The sequence below is a fragment of the Ctenocephalides felis genome, unplaced genomic scaffold, assembly GCF_003426905.1.
Source record: "Ctenocephalides felis isolate EL2017-DRISC unplaced genomic scaffold, ASM342690v1 CF-g0.4_SCAFFOLD_03573, whole genome shotgun sequence".
Taxonomy (NCBI): Eukaryota; Metazoa; Arthropoda; class Insecta; order Siphonaptera; family Pulicidae; genus Ctenocephalides; species Ctenocephalides felis.
Genome location: NW_020539727.1, coordinates 21,055,096 through 21,061,636, shown reverse-complemented (window position 1 = coordinate 21,061,636; position 6,541 = coordinate 21,055,096). Strand labels below are relative to the sequence as shown.

General features: G+C 29.9%; 1 pseudogene; it reads right to left on the bottom strand.

Annotated features, from left to right (window-relative positions):
- Nucleotides 1-1,949: 1,949 nt before the first annotated feature.
- LOC113389739 lies at nucleotides 1,950-6,169 on the bottom strand (annotated as a pseudogene).
- Between the last annotated feature and the right edge of the window lie 372 nt (nucleotides 6,170-6,541).

Here is a 6,541-nt window from a genome sequence, read left to right as displayed (position 1 = left end):
TATTTACTTAAAAATGTTATCTTACAATAATTGATAATTTATATTTAATACTTTTGGAACTTTGTATTTAATGATAATAAATTATTATAAGAATTTTATTTTTGTTTTTTTTTTTTTAACAATTTGCATATTTCATTATTTAGCACAAAAATTTAAAAAAACGAGACATTTTTTTGGTTTTTGTCAAATAACTAACAAATTTATATGAAAGCACCCCTTCTCAGTTTGGTAGGGTGAAACTAAATAAAATTTAAAACATTTCCTAGGGAACACTTTTATACACTCCCATATAAAAGTTTTGAATAAATGTATATATCAATTTATACATGATTATATATGGCCTAACTGCATTAGTTTGTATGGGAATTAGATATATAAATGTATACATCGATTTATACATGATTATATATGGCCTAACTGCCTTAGTTTATATGGGAATTGGATATATAAATGTATATATTGATTTATACATGATTATATATGGCTTAACTGTCTCAGTTTGTATGGGAATTGGATATATAAATGTATATATTGATTTATACATGATTATATATGGCTTAACTGCCTTAGTTTATATGGGAATTGGATATATAAATGTATATATTGATTTATACATGATTATATATGGCCTAACTTCCTTAGTTTGTATGGAAATTGGATATATAAATGTATATATTGATTTATACATGAATATATATGACCTAACAGCCTAGTTTGCATGGAATTGGATATTAAATGTATACGATTTATACATGATTATATATGCCTAACTGCCTTATTTGTATGGGAATTGGATATATAAATGTATATATTGATTTATACATGATTATATATGGCCTAACTCTGCCTTAGTTTGTATGGGAATTGGATTATAATGTATATATTGATTTATACATGAATATATATGACCTAACAGCTTAGTTTGTATGGGAATTGGATATATAAATGTATATATTGATTTATACATGATATATATGGCCTAACTGCCTGTTTGTATGGGATTGGTATATAAATGTATCTATATTGTTTATACATGAATATATATGACCAACAGCCTTAGTTTGTATGGGAATTGGATAGATAAATGTATAATTGATTTATACATGATTATTATATACTAGCTGTCCCAGTTTGTATGGGAATTGGATATATAAATGTATGTATTGATTTATACATGATTATATATATACTAGCTGTCCAGTGTGTATGGGAATTGGATATATAAATGTTTATATTGATTATACATAATATATATGGATTAGCTGCTTGGTTTCTATTACTCAAAAATTTCATATGGAACTACCCCTTTTCAGTTAGATAGGGTGAAACAAGATAAAATTTACGTTTCCTAAAGAACACTTTTATACACTCAGATATAAAAGTTATGAATAAAACGACTTGAATTCTATATTTCATTCTTTAGTAGCAATAAATAGAAAATTCGGGACATTTTTTTGTTCGGGTTCGGGACCAAGTTTTGGCCAAATAACTCAAAAATTTCATATGGAACTACCCCTTTCAGTTAGATAGGGTGAAACTAGATAAAATTTACTACATTTCCATTAAAACAGTTATATACACTCATAAAAGTTTTTGAATAAAACGACTTTGAATTTGATATTTGATTATTTAGCAGAATTATTACAAAATTCGGAACATTTTTTTGGTTTTTGTCAAATAACTCAAAAACTTCATATGAAACTACCCCTTTTCAGTTAGATAAAATCAACTAGATAAAATTTACTACGTTTCCTTTATTACACTTTTATACACTCTGATATAAAAGTTTTGAATAAAACGACTATGAATTTGATATTTCATTCTTAAGCAATAAATATAGAAAACTCGGAACATTTTTTGGTAAAAAATATTTATTACTTCAATTGAATAAATGTATACATGTATCAACAATCATTATATAATATCAAAATTACTATAAATCTGTACCTTACAATCTAGTGATGGAAAAGTCTCAAATTAGTATGAGCCATAACGATTCCATGCTCGTTACAAGCCTGGATAACACCTTCATCATTATTTGAACCTGATGGACTGCCGATGTAGGAAACTCCACTCTGGTAATAGAAATAGACACATTGAAATAAAATTAATAAAAACTTAATAATAGAAATAGAAATTCTACTAACTTGAGACAGCAAATGAAGTGAAAAGAAATTGGATTGGACCCTTTTGCAAAAAGGAAAAAAGAATGCAAATGATTGACGACTTGGGAAAAAGGGATTGAAAGTAATAGTTTGAAAATATATAATTATTATTACCCAGTCTGGCTCTGTCAATGTATCTCTGAACGGGAAGAATGCATCAGATCCCAAAGCAACACCAACAAACTGCTTCAGCCACTCTGCCTTATCAGATCGGTTAAGAGTTTTGGAACATTTCCTGGTTCGTACATTGATTCGAATGGGAGACTGGCATGTCTTTACCTGGATAAAAAAAATAATATAATTTAAGACATTAAATTATTTAATGACAGCATTTAAGTTGTTAAATTTGTTACCTATGGTTCCATTAACAAAGTTGTCAATGGCATTTGAGATTTCGGCACGTTTCACTCCTTTGCGGAATTTCATTGAAGTGACTCTTGGGTGCTGACGTAACCACCTGAAGAATAAAGACAAGTGATAACTATAGGTGTAAGTGAAAAACTAAGATATATGACTTGTCATGCAGCAACTCGTTATAACCCACAAACTACTACATTGTCTATTTATCAATAAAGACTCAATTATCCCTTACCAGTTATCAGCTTTATCCCCGGCCAATCTGGTGCAATGGATCCTGGATTGCTGTCCAGCCCCAATTCCAATAACTTGTCCGTCTCTTGCATAGCACACACACTGTTGCTCTGGGTGTATTTTAGGGCAATAGTTGCAACTATCAGGTCACGAATAGCACTTTTCTGTCAATTTTGGACCTGAAGTCACGACGTTGGAGAACAGTGCTTTATCTATAACTGCATCATTGCGTTTCTGCTCCATTGTTAGACCGAATAGGGTCTTTCTTTCAATTCTTGGGGCTCGTAGTTGGGATCAATCGGGTAATAGTAATAGACACATTGTATATAAATATATATATATATTATATATATATATATATAATATATATATATATCTATACATATATCCTCTATCTACCTGAAGTACACAATAAAGTCCATTCTTCTTCTTTTTCAAAATCTCCAAAGCCTCCGGTGTATATCCAGGAGCAATAATACCATCAGAGACTTCTCTGCTGATTATTTTAGCAGTGACAGCATCACATTCGTCTGAAACTGCAACAAAATCTCCAAACGAAGACATCCTGTCAGCACCACGAGCTCGTGCATAAGCAGTTGCCAATGGTGTTAGCTCGGAGTAGATGTCGTCTACCATGCAAAGCTTTGCCTAAGGGAAAAAGACATCGGAGTGTATAAAAGCGTTCCATAGGAAATGTTGTAAATTTTATCTAGTTTCACCCTATCTAACGAAAAGGGGTGGTTCCTAATGAAATTTTTGAGTAATAGAAACCAAGGCAGCTAGTCCATATATAATTATGTATAAATCAATATATACATTTATATATCCAATTCCCATACAAACTAAGGCAGTTAGGCCATATATAATCATGTATAAATCAATATATACATTTATATATCCAATTCCCATACAAACTAAGGCAGTTAGGCCATATATAATCATGTATAAATCAATATATACTTTATATATCCAATTCCCATACAAACTGGACAGCTAGTATATATATAATCATGTATAAATCGATATATACATTTATATATCTAATTCCCATGCAAACTAAAACAGATAGTATGTATAATCATGTATAATCAATATATACATTTATATATCCCATTCCCATACAAACTAAGGCTGTTAGGCGATATATAATCATGTATATATCAATATATACATTTATATATCCAATTCCCATACAAACTAAGGCGTTAGGTCATATATAATCATGTATAAATCAATATATACTAATTTATCAAAGTCGTTTTATTCAAAATTTTTATATCGGAGTGTAAAAAGTGTTTCTTAGAAATGTTGTAATTTTTATCTAGTTTCACCTATCTAACTGAAAAGGGGGTGCTTTCATATGAAATTTCTGAGTTATTTGACAAAACCAAAACAATGTCCCGAATTTTCTATATTTACTGCTTAAGATGAAATAATCGAATTCAAAGTCCATCTATATATATAATATATATTTTGAATATCTTGATTTGATGTTGATATATATGTTTATTTGAGTTTAATAATCGGGCGTAACATCAATAAAAATAGTATGAGTTTTTTTTTAAAATTTATTTATTTAAAATCCATACGTTTCGGCTAGCATCTTAGCCAATCATTCAGTGGTAATCAAGTTAACTATAAATTGAAACTAAATAAATTATATGAAAGAAATTTTGTGGAAAAACAATAATAATAATGGTTTAATAAAACACTTACAATTTTTATCCTAATATAGCATATGAAACCATATTAATCCATGGTATGAGTATGTGCACATTGATAAGATATATATTTTTTAACACAAACATCACAAATGGTAAAACACACTAATAATCATGATAACTTAACAAGTTGTCGAAACTATGTATTTACTCTTTGGAGTTTAGGATAGAATGCCACATTTTCTCAAGCAGTTTTTAGCATGTGTTGATATTTTTTTGGAAAATTTAAAAGGCGATGGATTTTTTGTTATTTTTTAAGAATTTTGACACGCTATTAAGAACCACGTGTTCGTTTCGATAAGGGCCGTATTTCATTGCGTTTATTTATGACTCTGTCGTTATGTATTGTAAAACAACCCCTCAGCGAATCTTCTTTTAATTGTATTCTCTTCAAAATGTAAATTTTAGGGTTAAAAAAATCGATATTATGATTTAAATTTTTAATATGCTCAGTTAACATTGTTTTAAATTGCTTAGGATTTTTTGAATATTTTGTGTTGATTAAGGCGTTTACTCAGGTTTTGGCTAGTTTCTCCAATATAAAAGAGTTCGCAATTAGAGCAATTAATTGATATACGAAATTCCTGAGGCGGTCAAAATTGAACTTAGATTTCATTTGTGTAAAAATTGAACTAAGGGTTGCATCACAAATTACATACCAACAGAATGCCACATTGTTGAAATAGTTTTTTCCACGAGAAATATAAATCTTTTACGTACGGTAGGCAAATGACACCAGTATATGATTCTAAGTCTAAGCGGTTTTTATGATCTGTGAGGTCTTTTTGTTGTGTTAAAAATGTAACTGCGTCTGTTATTTATGACCGAGTTGATTATGTTCGTAGGATATGAGTTGTTTTTCAGTGTGTTTTATAACCAGGTCAATGTTCGTGTCCCAGAAGTTTTTGTCAGATAGTAATATGGCGTGGTCTGTTAAATTTATTATTGTCGCAATTTTCATTTTAAGAGGGTGGTATGAGTGGTAATTTATGTATCGTCCGGAGCTAGTTGGTTTCTGGTACAGGTTAGTAATTAGTCGGTGGTCATTTTTACGTATAGTAGACAATGAATTCGATTAGCTTTCTAGACATCAGAACTCATACGTACAAATGACCACCGACTAATTACTAACTGGTACCAGAAACCAACTAGCTCCGGACGATACATAAATTACCACTCATACCACCCTCTTAAAATGAAAATTGCGACAATAATAAATTTAACAGACCACGCCATATTACTATCTGACAAAAACTTCTGGGACACGAACATTGACCTGGTTATAACACAACACTGAAAAACAACTCATATCCTACGAACATAATCAACTCGGTCATAAATAACAGACGCAGTTACATTTTTTAACAAACAAAAAGACCTCACAGATCATAAAAACCGCTTAGACTTAGAATCATATACTGGTGTCATTTGCCTACCGTACGTAAAGATTTATATTTCCTCGTGGAAAAAACTATTTCAAACAATGTGGCATTCTGTTGGTATGTAATTGTGTGAGCAACCCTTAGTTCAATTTTTACACAAAATGAAATCTAAGTTCAATTTTGACCGCCTCAGGAATTTAGTATATCAAATTAATTGCTCTAATTGCGAACTCTTTTATATTGGAGAAACTAGCCAAACCTGAGTAAACGCCTTAATAATCAACACAAATAATTCAAAAAATCCAAACATTTAAAACAATGTTAACTGAGCATATTAAAAAATTTAAAATCACAATATCGATTTTTTTAACCTAAATTTTACATTTTGAAGAGAATACAATTAAAAGAAGATTCGCTGAGGGGTTGTTTTTTACAATTACATAACACCATAGTCATAAATAAACGCAATGACAATACGGCCCTTATCGAAACGAACACGTGGTTTCTTAATAGCGTGTCAAAATTCCTTAAAAATAACAAAATCCCATCGCCTTTTAAATTTTCCAAAAAATATCAACACATGCTAAAAACTGCTTTGAGAAAAATGTGGCATTTCTATCCTAAACTCCAACGAGTAAATACATAGTTTCGACAACTTTGTTAAGTTTATCATGATTATTAG